At 37.7% G+C, this 15,411-nt stretch overlaps 1 protein-coding gene across 44 annotated transcripts in view; it reads left to right on the top strand.

Moving 5' to 3' along the window:
- PTPRD (protein tyrosine phosphatase receptor type D) overlaps window positions 1–15,411 on the top strand; it is a 2,329,646-nt gene that overhangs the window by 986,153 nt on the left and 1,328,082 nt on the right. The gene's annotated exons all lie outside the window — the stretch shown is intronic.

Below are 15,411 nucleotides of genomic sequence, written 5' to 3'. Positions count from 1 at the left end.
TATCAGAGCCCAGCCCATTATTTTCAGCTGAAGTCTTTGATCTAAGACAGTGGTCTTGTGAGGTTTCAATTTTGTAACCCTAACCTTCCTTTCATCGTATTCTAAGTGAAGTCTATAATATCTTAGCTACATCAAAGCAAAAATAAGAAAGTTTATATATAATAAAAACTACCAAAAACGCCATTTAAATAAGCCTTCCATTGAAAATAGTAATAGATTTCAAGACTTTCATAAGGGAGCAAGAGAATAATTCTAATTTGTCTTTATCACTTCAGATACCATGTGTCCTTAGTTAATAGTCTATCAAAGCCAAATCCCTTTAGAGGAAAGAGCTTTGTAAGTGTATCAAAGAGTAAAAAGTTGACAATATCCAAAACACTAATTTTTACCATTGGTCTTGGTTTCTATAAGCAAACAATTTCAAAGCTTACATTGGAATGCTTTTGGCTTCCACTACGTTATAATACAGCACCTGAGTGATAACTTACTCATGCTGTTCAGTAACGTTTCTAACCACAAAAACAGTTAAGCAGCCTATTATAAAGTCCATTTACGATGGAAGCTGGAGACTGTTGATTGCTTTTGTTTAACTGATGCTTCTCGACATGTTAAGGTGCAGTTTTTTCTTTTGCATTTTGAAAAAATGTATTCATTTTTAAATTTACTAAAGGACCTATATTTACTAACCTTTATTTTTTCTTTAGGCGTAAAATGAGAATAAGGCACTTTTTAAGGGGCGCTATTTTAAGGAAAAATAGGGACTTTGATCAAGTCCATATTGAACATTTCCTGTGAAGCAGAAATTGTGGCTAGGAATGAAACTAAGCAAGAAAATATTTAGCACTTTAAAAGGGGTATATTATTGGCTGGGCACAGTGGCACATGCCTGTAATCCCAGCACTTTGAGAGGCTGAGGTAGGTGGATTACCTGAGGTCAGGAGTTTGAGACCAGTCTGACTAACATGGTGAAACCCCGTTGCTACTAAATACAAACAATTAGCCGGGAGTAGTGGTGCATGCCTGTAATCCCAGCTGCTTGGGAGGCTGAGGTAGGAGAATTGCTTGAACCTGGGAGGCAGAGATTGCAGTGAGCCGAGATGGTGCCACTGCATTCCATCCTGGGCCACAAGAGCAAAACTCCATCTCAAAAAAAAAAAAGATATGATATTTTATAATTTAGAGAGATACAAAAATAAATAAAAGACTTTGAATTTGTCCTGAAGGATTTCACAATCTGACCCTTTCCTATAGGCAATAAAGGGGTTATACGGAGTCTATTGAAATTATAGTAGTCAACTGCAACCATATTGGTGATATCAAGAACTCTAAATACCTTTCCCAACTACACATTCCTACATTTCATTATGTCGAGATAAGGTTATAAAAACTAAAAGGACACATAATTACATATATTAATACAAATGATACATTTTAGAAACTTTGTCTTAGATTATTGCCTGGGAAATTCATGTGAGAATGGGCAAGGTAGAAGAACCCAGGTACCAGAAATGTAGAGAGAGAACAAAAGGCATCAGCCAAGCCAGTAGATAGTAAGATAAGGAAACACTGGTAATAGAGCAGAAAGGCTTTGAGGCATGCCTTTGAAAAAGTACAATTAAAGCTTGAATAGGCCGGGCACAGTGGCTCATGCCTATAAATCCCAACACTTTGGGAGGCCGAGGCAGGCGGATCACGAGGTCAGGAAATAGAGACTATCCTGGCTAACACGGTGAAACCCCGTCTTTACTAAAAATACAATACAAAACAAAACAAAACAAAAATTAACCAGGCGTGGTGGTGGGCACCTGTAATCCCAGCTACTCAGAAGGCTGAGGTGGAAGAATGGCATGAACCCAGGAGACGGAGCTTGCAGTGAGCTGAGATTGCACTCTAGCCTGGACAACAGAGCGAGACTCCATCAAAAAAAAATAAAAATAAAAATAATAAAAATAAAAAAAACTTCAATAAATACAAAGACAGCGTGTTTATTCCCCAAAGACCTAAGGACAGAAATAGCATTTGACCCAGCAATCCCATTACTGGATATATACCCAAAGAATATAAGTCCTTCTATTATAAAGACACATGCACACATATGTTCATTGCAGCACCATTCACAATAGCAGAGACATGGAATCAACCTAAATGCCCATCATTGATAGACTGGATAAAGAAAATGTGGTACATAGATACCATGGAATACCATGCAGCCATAATAAAGAACACAATCATGTCCTTTGCAGGACATGGATGGAGCTGGAGGTCATTATCCTTAGCAAACTAACACGGGAACAGAAAACCAAATACCACATGTTCTCACTTACAAGTGTCAGCCAAATGATGAGAACACATGGACACATAGAGGGGAACAACACACCCTAAGGGTTTTTGGAAGTTGGAAGATGGAAGGAGGAAGAGGTTCAGGAAAAATAACTAATGGACACTATACTTAATAACTGGGTAATAAAATAATCTATATGACAAACCCTAAATGACACAAGTTTACCTATGTAACAAATCTGCACTTGTATCCTTGAACTTAAAAGTTAAAAAAAAAAGGATGTTATTGGTGCTATAAATGAGGTTAATCCATACAGCCAAAATAATTTTCTAGGTTTATTCACAGATAATGATAAAATGTGTTTTACACAGGAACCAATAGTTTGATGATGGTAAAGCATAAGACTGAGATATCCCAGTTATTAGAAGAGTAACCATGGGTATATTATTTATCTTTTCTTAGTACCAGTTTCCTTATTATACAATATGAAGGGTAATCCCTAATTAATAGTTTTTTTGTGAAGATAAATTATTAGACTAGAAAAAGAATATAAATGATTGATGAAAATAATAGTTTGGCTTTTAAAATATAAACATAATCAACAAAACTTTTGTTAGACTCAAAAGAGAGAAGATTCAAATGAATAAAATCATAACTGAAAGAAGAAACATTACTACTAATACCACAGAAATACAAAGGATTATGAGACTATTATAACCAAGTATCCCCCAACAAATTGGAAAACCTAGAAGAAATGGATAAAGACCTAGACAAATACAACCTATCAAAACTGAATCATGAAGAAACAGAAATTCTGAACAGACCAATGAATAAAAAAATTGTGTAAGTGATAAAAAGCCCACAGTCAGGCCGGGCGCGGTGGCTCAAGCCTGTAATCCCAGCACTTTGGGAGGCCGAGACGGGTGGATCACGAGGTCAGGAGATCGAGACCATCCTGGCTAACACAGTGAAACCCCGTCTCTACTAAAAAATACAAAAAACTAGCCGGACGAGGTGGCAGGCGCCTGTAGTCCTAGCTTCGCGGGAGGCTGAGGCAGGAGAATGGCTTGAACCCGGGAGGCTGAGCTTGCTGTGAGCTGAGATCCGGCCACTGCACTGGGCGACAGAGCGAGACTCCGTCTCAAAAAAAAAAAAAAAAAAAAAGTCCACAGTCAAAACACACACACACACATACACGCGCGCACACACACAGGAGCTGATGGCTTTATGGCTGACCTCTCCCAAATATTTAAATTAAAAATACAAGGCCGGGCGCGGTGGCTCACGCCTGTAATCCCAGCACTTTGGGAGGCCGAGGCGGGCGGATAACGAGGTCAGGAGATCAAGACCATCCTGGCTAACATGGTGAAACCCTGTCTCTACTAAAAATACAAAAAATTAGCCAGACGTGGTGGCGGGTGCCTGTAGTCCCAGCTACTCAGGAGGCTGAGGCAGGAGAATGCCGTGAACCCGGGATGTGGAGCTTGCAGTGAGCCGAGATCGGGCCACTGCACTCCAGCCTGGGCAACAGAGGGAGACTCTGTCTCAAACAAACAAACTAACTAACAACAACAACAACAAAAAACCATCATTCCCCAATGCATCAAAAAATTTAAGAGAAGGAAATACTTTAAAACTTTTTTTTACAAGGCCAGCATTACCTTGATACAAAAACTAGAATAGGACATTACTAGTAAAGAAAATTGCAGGCCAATATTCTAGATTAATATAGATATAAAAATCCTCAACAAATACTAGCAAACCTGATTTAACAACAGCTTAAAGGATCACCTACTATAATAAAGTAAGATTTATCCCTGGGATGCAAGAATGATTTACCATGCACGAATCAGTAAATGTGTTATATCACATTAACAAAATAAAGGAGAGAAACTATATGATCATCTCTTGAGATGTAGAAAAAACATTTGACAAATTTCAACATATTTTCATGATTAAAAACTATCACCAAACTAGATATAGAAGGAATGCACTTCAACATTTTAAAGGCCATATATGAGAAGCCCAAAGTTAACATTATACACAACGGTGCTAAATTGAAAGCGTTTCTTCTAAGATCTGGAGCAAGACAAGAACGCCCATGCTCACCATTTCTATTGAGCATTGTTTTGGAAGCGTTTGCCGAGCACTTAGACAAGAGAAAAAAAGAAAACCCATCAAAATAGTAAAAAAAAAAAAAAAAAAAAAAAAAAATAAGTAAAATTTTTTTATTAAAATGTTATCTATAGAAAACTCTACAGATTCTACCACAAAAACTATTAGAACTAATAAATGAATACAGTAAGTTTTTATGATACACAATCAACACGAAAATATCAGCATTTCTATCCAGACAACAATCTCATTTACAATAGCTATAAAATAGTTACAAATAAATTTAAGGGTTTAAAAGAGTTGTACATTAAAAACTATAAAATTTTGATAGAAATTAAAGAGGACCAAAATAAATAGGTACTTGAGTTCATGGATTGAAAGAATTAATGTTGTTAAATATCCATAATACCCAGAATGACCTACAGATTTAATTTTATCCCTATGTATTGATTCATTGAAAAAGAAATATGGAACCAAAAAACCCTAAATAGCCAAGGAGATCATAAGCAGAATGAACAAAGCTACAGGTATCATGCTACCTGATTTCAAACTATGCTACAAAAGAATAGTAATTAAAACAGCATGGTATTAGCAGAAACAAAACAAGACACATGAACAAATGGGTAGGTCTGAACCTACACATATACAGTCAACTGATTTTGATAAATTGCTTATTTATTCTTATATGCAATGGGAAAAGAATAATCTGTTTAATAAATGGTGTTGGGAAAACTGAATTTCCACATGCAGAATAAAATTGAACCCTTATCTCACACCATATGGAAAATCAGCTTAAAATCAGTTAAAGACTTAAATATAAGAACAGAAACTCTAAATATACTAAAAGAAAACTTAGGGGGGATGTTAAAAAAGGATTTGACACCAAAAGCGTATTCAACAAAAGCAAAAACATAAAAATGGCTGACATCAAACTAATAGGCTTTTGCACATCAGAGGAAGCAGTTAATAGTGTGCAGAAACAACCTATGGATTGGAAGAAAATAATTGCAAGCCATACATCTGATAAGAGGTTACCATTCAAAATTTGTATAGGAACTCTAACAACTCAATAGCAAAATAGAAATGTCTATTCGGGAGCATTGCCCATTTTTATTTTATTTTCATTGAATATATTGTGTTCATTATATTTAAAACCTTTTTCACAGACAAATAGTAAATGTTTATTATAAGAATATTATTTTTTCTGATAGAAAACAATTGTATAATATAACGTTATTATCCTTAAGGGGGTAGAATCAAATGAACAAGTGTTTCAGCACTGATTTCCAGAACTACTTCAGGACAATAGAGTAGCTTATGGATTGTTTAGCTAATAAAGTATTAGGTATAAGGGTTTGTTCTTTAGAACCATTTGAATATACTAATTCACATAGTGCTAAACAAATATGAAAAAATGGGCATGCTTTCATTTTCAGTTCTCCCTATATTTCATTTTTTTTTCTATTGGTAGCACAGTGTACTACCACATTTCTAAAACTTGATTGCTCCAAATATATTTATTTCACTTTCTGAGAAATGAGGAAAATTAAAAAAGATGCATAAATTATGAAATAAAATTCAAAATATTTTATTAAATTTTAAAGCTTAAGTTTTGTCTTAAATTTAAAATGACAGTAGCACTGAGAGAATAATTAGATAAATATATTTGTAATTGTATGTTAACATGTTAAATGAAATACATTATCCCACTCCAAGGTGGAACCACATTAATGAGTGCAAAATGAGTGACTCTAATTGTGAGGATTTCAGATATGATCGCTGATGTGAGAAATATTTTAGTGCTCTAAGGCACTAGTCTCACTCAAAGTAGGATGAATATACATGTTGCCTTTTATTTCTTTTTATAATATAGACTAATACATCATTTTTCCTTGTTTTTCTGTTTAGAAGACTCTCATTTTAAGATTATGTAGTTAATTTTCCAACGTTTCTTTCCATATATTTATGATTAAATGAATGCCATTAAAAAGCAGTTTATAATCACTGCTGCCATTCAAGTTTCTTTGATTTTGCCATTTTGCAGATATAGTGTACACATTATTTGACTCTAAAATGTAATATGTAGTATCAGAAGGGATTTCTGTGCCATTGTTGAATTCTAGAGGCAGTTTTGGCAATACAGCGAGGAATACGCCACCTTGGAATTTTCAGCATATTCTGCTAATATGTACACAGGGTCAAAAAGTATGAAATGAGGACTCCCCTAGAAAATTACTGACATATGGCTACATGATATATGGTTGCTATTTCATTAGTCACAGACCCTGAATAACACTGCGTCTTGGCTTGCTTACTACCTCCCAAACTATTGCCCAATTCCCCTGGCTCATCCTTGAGACTCGGGAAATTGAGGCCTCAACACAAAGGCCCGTCTACTTGGTTTCCCAGAAATGCAAACACTCCTATGATATTTTCTCCCTTAGTGAGCCAGTTTTTCTGCTGCTGGCCTTCACTGTTGTTACCTAAACTTTGCTTACTTGGTCATTATTTTAGCTAATACCTCCCTGAGGGATTTCATTTTTCTGTTTCCCATCTATAGCTTATTTTGCAGTGTGGGCCATTAAACTTTTGTAATGAAAAGTTTACAAATTTAGAAAAGTACACAACACAATATAAGGACATTACATTTATATTTTAGACTTGGACCTCACTAATTCAAGTAATTTCTCTGCAATTCATTGCTAATTAGTTTTCAATAAATATAGACAAAATCTGGGTTTATTGCCAACTCCTTAGTATGGTCTCTCATGTTTACTGTTTTTTTTTTTTTTTTTTTTTTTTTTTTTCCTGTTTCTTATTTTTATTTTTATTTTATTTTATTTTATTTTATTTTTAATTTATTTATTGTTATTATACTTTAAGTTGTAGGGTACATGAGCATAACGTGCAGGTTTGTTACATATGTATGCAGTGCCATGTTGGTCTGCTGCACCCATCAACTCGTCGATTTTACATCAGGTATAACTCCCAATGCAATCCCTCCCCCCTCCCCTCCCCCTCCCCACAGTAGGCCCCGGTGTGTGATGTTTCCCCTTCCTGGGTCAGTCTCATTGTTCAGTTCCCACCTATGAGTGAGAACATGCGATTGTTTGGTTTTCTGTTCTTGTGATAGTTTGCTAAGAATGATGGTTTCCAGCTGCATCCATGTCCCTACAAAGGACACAAACTCATCTTTTTTATGGCTGCATAGTATTGCATGGTGTATATGTGCCACATTTTCTTATTCAATCTGTCACTGATGGACATTTTGGGTTGATTCAAGTCTTTGCTGTGTGAATAGTGCTGCAATGTGAACATCGTGTGCATGTGTCTTTATAGCGGCATAATTTATAATCCTTTGGGTATATCCCCAGTAATGGGATGGCTGGGTCATATAATTTGCATCAAGTTCTAGATACTTGAGGTCGCCATACTGTTTTCCATAATGGTTGAACTAGTTTACAATCCCACCAACAGTGTAAAAAGTGTTCCTATTTCTCCACATCCCCTCAGCACCTGTTGTTTCCTGACTTTTAATGATGCTTAATTCTAACTGGTGTGAGATGTTATCTCATTGTGGTTTGATTTGCATTTTCTCTGATGGCCAGTGATGATGAGCATTTTTTCATATGTCTGTTGGCTGTATGAATGTCTTCTTTTGAGAAATGTCTGTTCATATCCTTTGCCCACTTTTTGATGGGGGTTGTTTGTTTTTTCTTGTAAATTTGTTTGAGTTCTTTGTAGGTTCTGGATGATATTAGCCCTTTGTCAGATGAGTAGATTGCAAAAATTTTTCTCCCATTCTGTAGGTTGCCTGTTCACTCTGATGGTAGTTTCTTTTTGCTGTGCAGAGAAGCTCTTTAGTTTAATGAGATCCCATTTTGTCAATTTTTAGCTTTTGCTGCCGTTGCTTTTGGTGTTTTAGACATGAAGTCTTTGCCCATGCCTATGTCACAAGATGGTACTACCTAGGTTTTCCTCTAGGATTTTTTTTTATAGGTATTAGATTAACATTTAAGTCTCTAATCCATCTTGAATTAATTTTCATTATAAGGAGTAAGGAAAGGATCAGTTTCAGCTTTTCTTATGGCTGTAAAGCCAATTTCCCAGCACCATTTATTAAATAGGGAATCCTTTCCCCATTTCTTGTTTCTCTCAGGTTTGTCAAAGATCAGATGGCTGTAGATGTGTGGTATTATTTCACAGGGACTCTGTTCTTCCATTGGTCTATATCTCTGTTTGGTACCAATTACCATGCTGTTTTGAGTGACTGTAGCCTTGTAGTATAGTTTGAAGTCAGGTAACGTGATGATGCCTCCATCTTTGTTCTGACTTAGGATTGTCTTGGAGATGCGGGCTCTTTTTGTGGTTCCATATGAACTTTTCGTAGTTTTTCCAATTCTGTGAAGAGAAACTCATTGGTAGCTTGATCTCACGGATGGCATTGAATCTATAAATTACCTTGGGCAGTGGCCATTTTCACGATATTGATTCTTCCTATCCGCAGGCATGGTATGTTCTTCCATTTGTTTTGTGTCCTCTTTTATTTCACTGAGCAGTGGTTTTGTAGTTCTCCTTGAAGGGTCCTTTACATCCCTTGTAAGTTGGATTCCTAGGTATTTGATTCTCTTTGAAGCAATTGTGAATGGAAGTTCATTCATGATTTGGCTCTGTGTTTGTCTGTTATTGGTGTATAAGAATGCTTGTGATTTTTGCACATTAATTTTGTATCCTGAGACTTTGCTGAAGTTGCTTATCAGCTTAAGGAGATTTTGGGCTGAGACAATGGGGTTTTCTAAATATACAATCATGTCATCTGCAAACAGGGACAATTTGACTTCTTCTTTTCTAACTGAATACCCCTGATTTCTTTCTCTTGCCCTAATTGCCCTAGCCAGAACTTCAACACTATGTTGAATAGGAGTGGTGAGAGAGGGCATCCCTATCTTGTGCCAGTTTTTCAGGGAATTTTTCCAGTTTTGCCCATTCAGTATGATATTGGCTGTGGGTTTGTCATGAGGGCCATCTTATTATTTTGAGGAATACGTTCCATCAATACGAATTTATTGGCGTTTTTAGCATGAAGGGCTGTTGAATTTTTGTCAAAAGCCTTTTCTGCATCTATTAGAGATAATCATGTAGTTCTTGTCTTTGGTTCTGTTTATATGCTGGATTATGTTTATTGATTTCTGAATGTTGAACCAGCCTTGCATCCCAGGGATGAAGCCCACTTGATCATGGTGGATAAGCTTTTTGATGTGTTGTTGAATCCGGTTTGCCAGTATTTTATTGATTTTTGCATCGATGTTCCATCAGGGATATTGGTCAGATTCTCTTTTGTTAATGTCTCACCGCGGGCTTTGGTATCAGGATGATGTTGGCCTCCTAAAAATGAGTCAGGAGGATTCCCTCTTTCTATTGATTGGAATAGTTTCAAGAAGGAATGGGTACCAACTCCTCCTTATGCCTCTGGTGAGTCAGCTATGAATCCATCTGGTCCTGGACTTTTTTGGTTGGTAGGCTATTAATTATTGCCTCAATTTCCAGAGCCTACTATTGGTCTGTTGGGGATTCAACTTCTTCCTGTGGATTTAGTCTTGGAAGAGTGTAAGTGTCCAAGGAAATTATCCATTTCTTCTAGGTTTTCCAGTTTATTTGCGTAGAGGTGTTTATAGTATTCTCGATGGTAGTTTGTATTTCTGTGGGGTCGGTGTTGATATCCCTTTATCATTTTAATTGCGTCGATTTGATTCTTCTCTCTTTTCTTCTTTATTAGTCTTGCTAGTGGTCTGTCAATTTTGTTGATCTTTTCAAAAACCAACTCCTGGATTCATTGATTTGGAGGGTTTTCAATGTCTATCTCCTTCAGTTCTGCTCTGATCTTAGTTATTTCTTGCCTTCTGCTTAGCGTTCAGATAATGTTTGCTCTTGCTTCTCTAGTTCTTTTAATTGCGATGTTAAGAGTGTCAATTTTGATCTTTCCTGCTTTCTCTTGTGGGCATTTAGTGCTATAAATTTCCCTCTACACACTGCTTTAAATGTGTCCCAGAGATTCTGGTATGTTGTATCTTTGTTCTCATTGGTTTCAAGAACATCTTTATTTCTGCCTTCATTTCGTTATGTACCCAGTAGTCATTCCAGGAGCAGGTTGTTCCAGTTTCCATGTAGTTGAGCGGTTTTGATTGAGTTTCTCTTAGTCCTGAGTTCTAGTTTGGATGCACTGTGGTCTGAGAGACAGTTTGTTATAATTTCTGTTCTTGTACATTTGCTTTGAGAGTGCTTTACTTCCAATTATATGGTCCAATTTTGGGTAAGTACGATGTGGTGCTGAGGAAAGAATGTATATTCTGTTGATTTGGGGTTGAGTCCTATAGATGTCTGTGTGGGTCTGCTTGCTGCAGAGATGAGTTCAATTCCTGGATATCCTTGTTAACTTTTCTGTCTTGTTGATCTGTCTAATGTTGACAGTGGAGTGTTGAAGTCTCCCATTATTATGGGAGTCCTAAGTCTCTTTGTAAGTCTCTAAGGACTTGCTTTATGAATCCTGGGTGCTCCCTGTATTGGGTGCATATATATTTAGGAGGAGTTAGCTCTTCCTGTTGAATTGATCCCTTGCCTTTACCATTATGTAATGGCGCTGGCATCTCGCAGTCGCGATGGTTTTAAAAGTCTGTTTTATCAAGAGACTAGGATTGCAACCCCTGCTTTTTTTGTTCTCCATTTGCTTAGTAAATCTTCCTCCATCCCACTTTATTTTGAGCCTATGTATGTCTCTGCGTGTAGAGATTGGGTCTCCTGAATACACAGCAGACTGATGGGTCTTGACTCTTTATCAGTTTGCCAGTCTATTGTCTTTTCGTGACATTTAGTCCATTTACATTTAAAGGTTAAGATTGTTATGTGAACTTGATCCTGCCATTATGATATTAACTGGTTATTTTGCTCATTAGTTGATGCAGTTTCTTCCTAGCCTCGATGGTCTTTACATTTTTGGCATGTTTTGCAATGGCTGGTACTGGTTGTTCCTTTCCATGTTGAGTGCTTCCTTCAGGGTCTCTTGTAGGTAGGCCTGGTGGTGACAAATCTCTAAGCATTTGCTTATCTGTAAAGGATTTTATTTCTCCTTCCTTATGAAACTTAGTTTGGCTGGATGATATATGAAATTCTGGGTTTAAAATTCTTTTTCTTTAAGAATGTTGAATATTGGCCCCCACTCTTCTGGCTTGGCGAGTTTCTGCCCGAGAGATCTGCTGTGAGGTCTGATGGGCTTCCCTTTGTGGGTAACCCGGCCTTTCTCTCTGGCTACCCTTAGATTTTTCCTTCACATTTCAACTTTGGTGAATCTAGCAATTATGTGTCTTGGAGTTGCTCTTCTCAGGAGTATCTTTGTGAGTGTTCTCTGTATTTCCTGGATTTGAATGTTGGCCTGCCCTACTAGGTTAGGAAGTTCTCCTGGATGATGATATCCTGAAGAGTGTTTTCCAACTTGGTTCCATTTCCCCTCACTTTCCAGGCACCCCAATCAGACGGAGATTTGGTCTTTTACATAATCCCATACTTCTTGCAGGCTTTGTTCATTTCTTTTCTTCTTTTTTCTTTTTGGTTTCTCTTCTCACTTCATTTCATTCATTTTGATCCTCATCGCTGATACTCTTTCTTCCAGTTGATCGAGGTCGGTTACTGAAGCTTGTGCATTTGTCCACGTATTTCGTGTCATGCTTTTCATCTCTTTCATTTAGTTTTAGGACCTTCTCTGCCATTAATTACTCTGGCCAAATCCAATTCTTCCACTTTTTTTTTTCAAGATTTTTAGTTTTCTTTAGCTGGAGTGCGTAATAATTCCTCCTTTAGCTCTGAGAAATTTGATGGACTGAAGCCTTCTTCTCTCATCTCGTCAAAGTCATTCTCGTCCAGCTTTGATCCGTTGCTGGCGATGAGCTGCGCTCCTTTGCGGGGAGATGTGCTCTTATTTTTTGAATTTCCAGCTTTTCTGCCCTGCTTTTCCCCCATCTTTGTGGTTTTATCTGCCTCTGGTCTTTGATGATGGTGATGTACTGATGGGGTTTTGGTGTAGGTGTCCTTCCCTGTTTGATAGTTTTCCTTCAACAGTCAGGACCCTCAGCTGTAGGTCTGTTGGAGATTGCTTGAGGTCCACTCCAGACCCTGCTGCCTGGGTATCAGCAGCAGGAGGGCTGCAGAAGATAGAATATTTCTGAACAGTGAGTGTACCTATGGGTTCTTTGGAAGCTTCCTCTCAGGGGTGTACTCCCACCCTGTGGTCAATGGGGTATCAGACTGCCCCTAGTGGGGATGTGTCTCCCAGTTAGGCTACTCAGGGGGTCAGGGACCCACTTGAGCAGGCAGTCTGTCCCTTCTCAGATCTCCCAGCCTCCCATGTTGGGAGATCCACTGCTGCTCTCTTCAAAGCTGTCAGACAGAGTCATTTGCGTCTGCAGAGGTTTCTGCTGCTTTTGTTATTTGTTGTTGTTGTTGTTGTGTAGCTGTGCCCTGTCCCAGAGGTGGAGTCTACAGAGACGAGGCAGGTTTCCTTGAGCTGCTGTAGGCTCCACCCAGTTGGAGCTTCCCAGCGCTTTGTTCACTTAAGCCTCTCAGCAATGGCGGGCGCCCTCCCCAACCTCGCTGTTGCCTTGCTGGTAGATCACAGACTGCTGTGCTAGCAATGAGGGAGGCTCGTGGGCGATGGGACCCTCCCGGCCAGGTGTGGGATATGATCTCCCTGGTGTGCCTGTTGCTTAAAAGGCGCAATATTGGGGTGGGGAGTGCCGATTTTCAGGTGTTGTGTGTCTCAGTTCCCCTGAGGAAAAGGTTCCACTTGCACTTCCCAGGTGGTGATGCCTGCAGCCCTGCTTCAGCTCTCGCTGGTCGGGCTGCAGCAGCTGACCAGCACCGATGATCGGCCTCCCCAGTGAGATGAACCCAATTACCTCAGTTGAAAATGCAGAAATCACCAGTCTTCTGTGTTGCTCACAGCTGGGAGTTGGAGACTGGAGCTGTTCCTATTCGGCCATCTTGCTCCGCCCCCTCATGTTTACTGTTTGCTAAAAATATCACCACCCACATGAGATTGTGATTATTCATCTTTGTCTGTAGTGATCATCAAACATCTAATTGAAATTTCTCCTCTGCAGCATCAATGTCTGAGATTTGAAAAAATTGCCATCAGGTCAGAAACATAAAATCTTTATTTTCAGCTCACTTCCTCATTAGAAAAAATGAATTTTGTTTAGAAGACAGAACGTTATGACCATACTTTAAAAATAAACCTTGTTGTGGTAGGAAGAACACTGTATCAGGTTACCCTAAAGTTGGATTCTGGTCCCACCTGGCACCATGTGCTATTAGCAAAGTCCCTGCACCTCCCAAAGGTTAAGTCTGGGTGCTCTCTAAAAGTTTTTTTGGCTCTAAATATACACTTTAGTGTTTCTTAAAAAAAATAGCCTATATAATATTTATACATAGACTCAAATACATGAAAATAAAATGATTTCTGAGTATAAGTACATATTTTTAATATGTATTAAAAATAAATATACAACAAAAATTATTCTTTCAGATTATAGTGACGAGGGGAAAAATTCCAACTGTCATAACTTGGTAGGTGCAGGGGAATTAGCAGAAAAATTGCAAAGACATAAAAGATCACTATGTTTAAGGAGTATTTTTTTTTTTTATTGTGAAGTAGATTTTGTGCGGCAACAAAGGAAAGAGTATGCAGAAGCCACACACAATTAAAGTATGAGATCTGGGAACTTAAGTGGTTCTCACAGCAGCAACATTTTGATCTTAGGGTTCTGAGAACCATTAATTTAAACTTCTATTTTAAATTTCTCTCAGGGAGTGAGAGAGACAGGACTTAAAATTTTGGGTATACCCAAGTTGTGAATACTAATAGAAAGTACCCTACATAAAATCAAGACAGAAAAGTCTGCCATCACAATAAGGCTGAACAAGAAATTAGACCATTGCTCCGAGAGTTTGCAATGTCTTGCATGTCTTGACCTTGGCTCTGAGTGAAAGGGAAGACAGGCTTCCACTGAGAATTTATGACCATAAGCAAAATTTGATTTTTGGCCCACATTCACAGTATACCTGCAGGGAAAAGACAAATGTAAACTGGTCTCTTATAGGTAGTATATATATATAAGCATGGCAAAAGTAAGTACAAATATTCTTGGGAGAAATGCATATTTCACCCAGGCTTAAAATAATACCTAAAAATAATATTCTGAACAGTATTATTCACCCATAACAAAAAATTCCAAAAGAATAAAAGGCAAAAAACCCAAATTATCCTGGGAGAAAGCCATCAGAAATAAGGAAACAGAATCAGATACAAAATTATTTAGATTTTCCAATTAGCAGTCATCAAATGAAAAATAATAATTCTCATTAATTTGCTTAAATAACGTTTGCAAATATAAGCAATAAAAGGCTACAAAAACAACTGGCACATTTGAGAAAGAAAGAAATGGAATGACTAGAAAGAGCTAGGGAAAGATGCAATAATTAGATTTAAAACCTCAGTGGTGAATCAGATAGTAGATTAGCCTAGCCATCAACAGTAGACCTGAAGAATTTTTTCAGATCTGAAGAATTTATTTAGAATTAAGCACAGATGGGCAAAGAGGTGGAAATTATGAGAGATTGAAAAATGTAGGCCAGTGTATAAATGTCTACAACAGTGTATACTCTATATGAGCCCCTTGCACCTCCCCAACTTATCCACAGTTTTGCTTTCCATAGTTTCAGCCAACCTGTGGTATAGTAAAACAAGGTATTTTGAGAGAGAACGAGACTACATTATTGTATTATAGCATATTTTTATAATTGTTCTGTTCTTAGTTATTAGTGTTAATCTTTTACTGTGCCTAAAACACAGTGTACATAGGGTTCAGTACTATCTGCAGTTTCAGGCATCCACTGAGGGTCTTGGAATATATGCCCTGTGGATAAGACCGGGACTACTGCTTTTTTATAGGATAGTATAAAAAGGA

Source organism: Papio anubis, chromosome 13 (assembly GCF_008728515.1).
Source record: "Papio anubis isolate 15944 chromosome 13, Panubis1.0, whole genome shotgun sequence".
Classification (NCBI taxonomy): domain Eukaryota; kingdom Metazoa; phylum Chordata; class Mammalia; order Primates; family Cercopithecidae; genus Papio; species Papio anubis.
The sequence above is the reverse complement of the archived record's forward strand: the minus strand, read 5'-3'. Positions and strand labels throughout refer to the sequence as shown.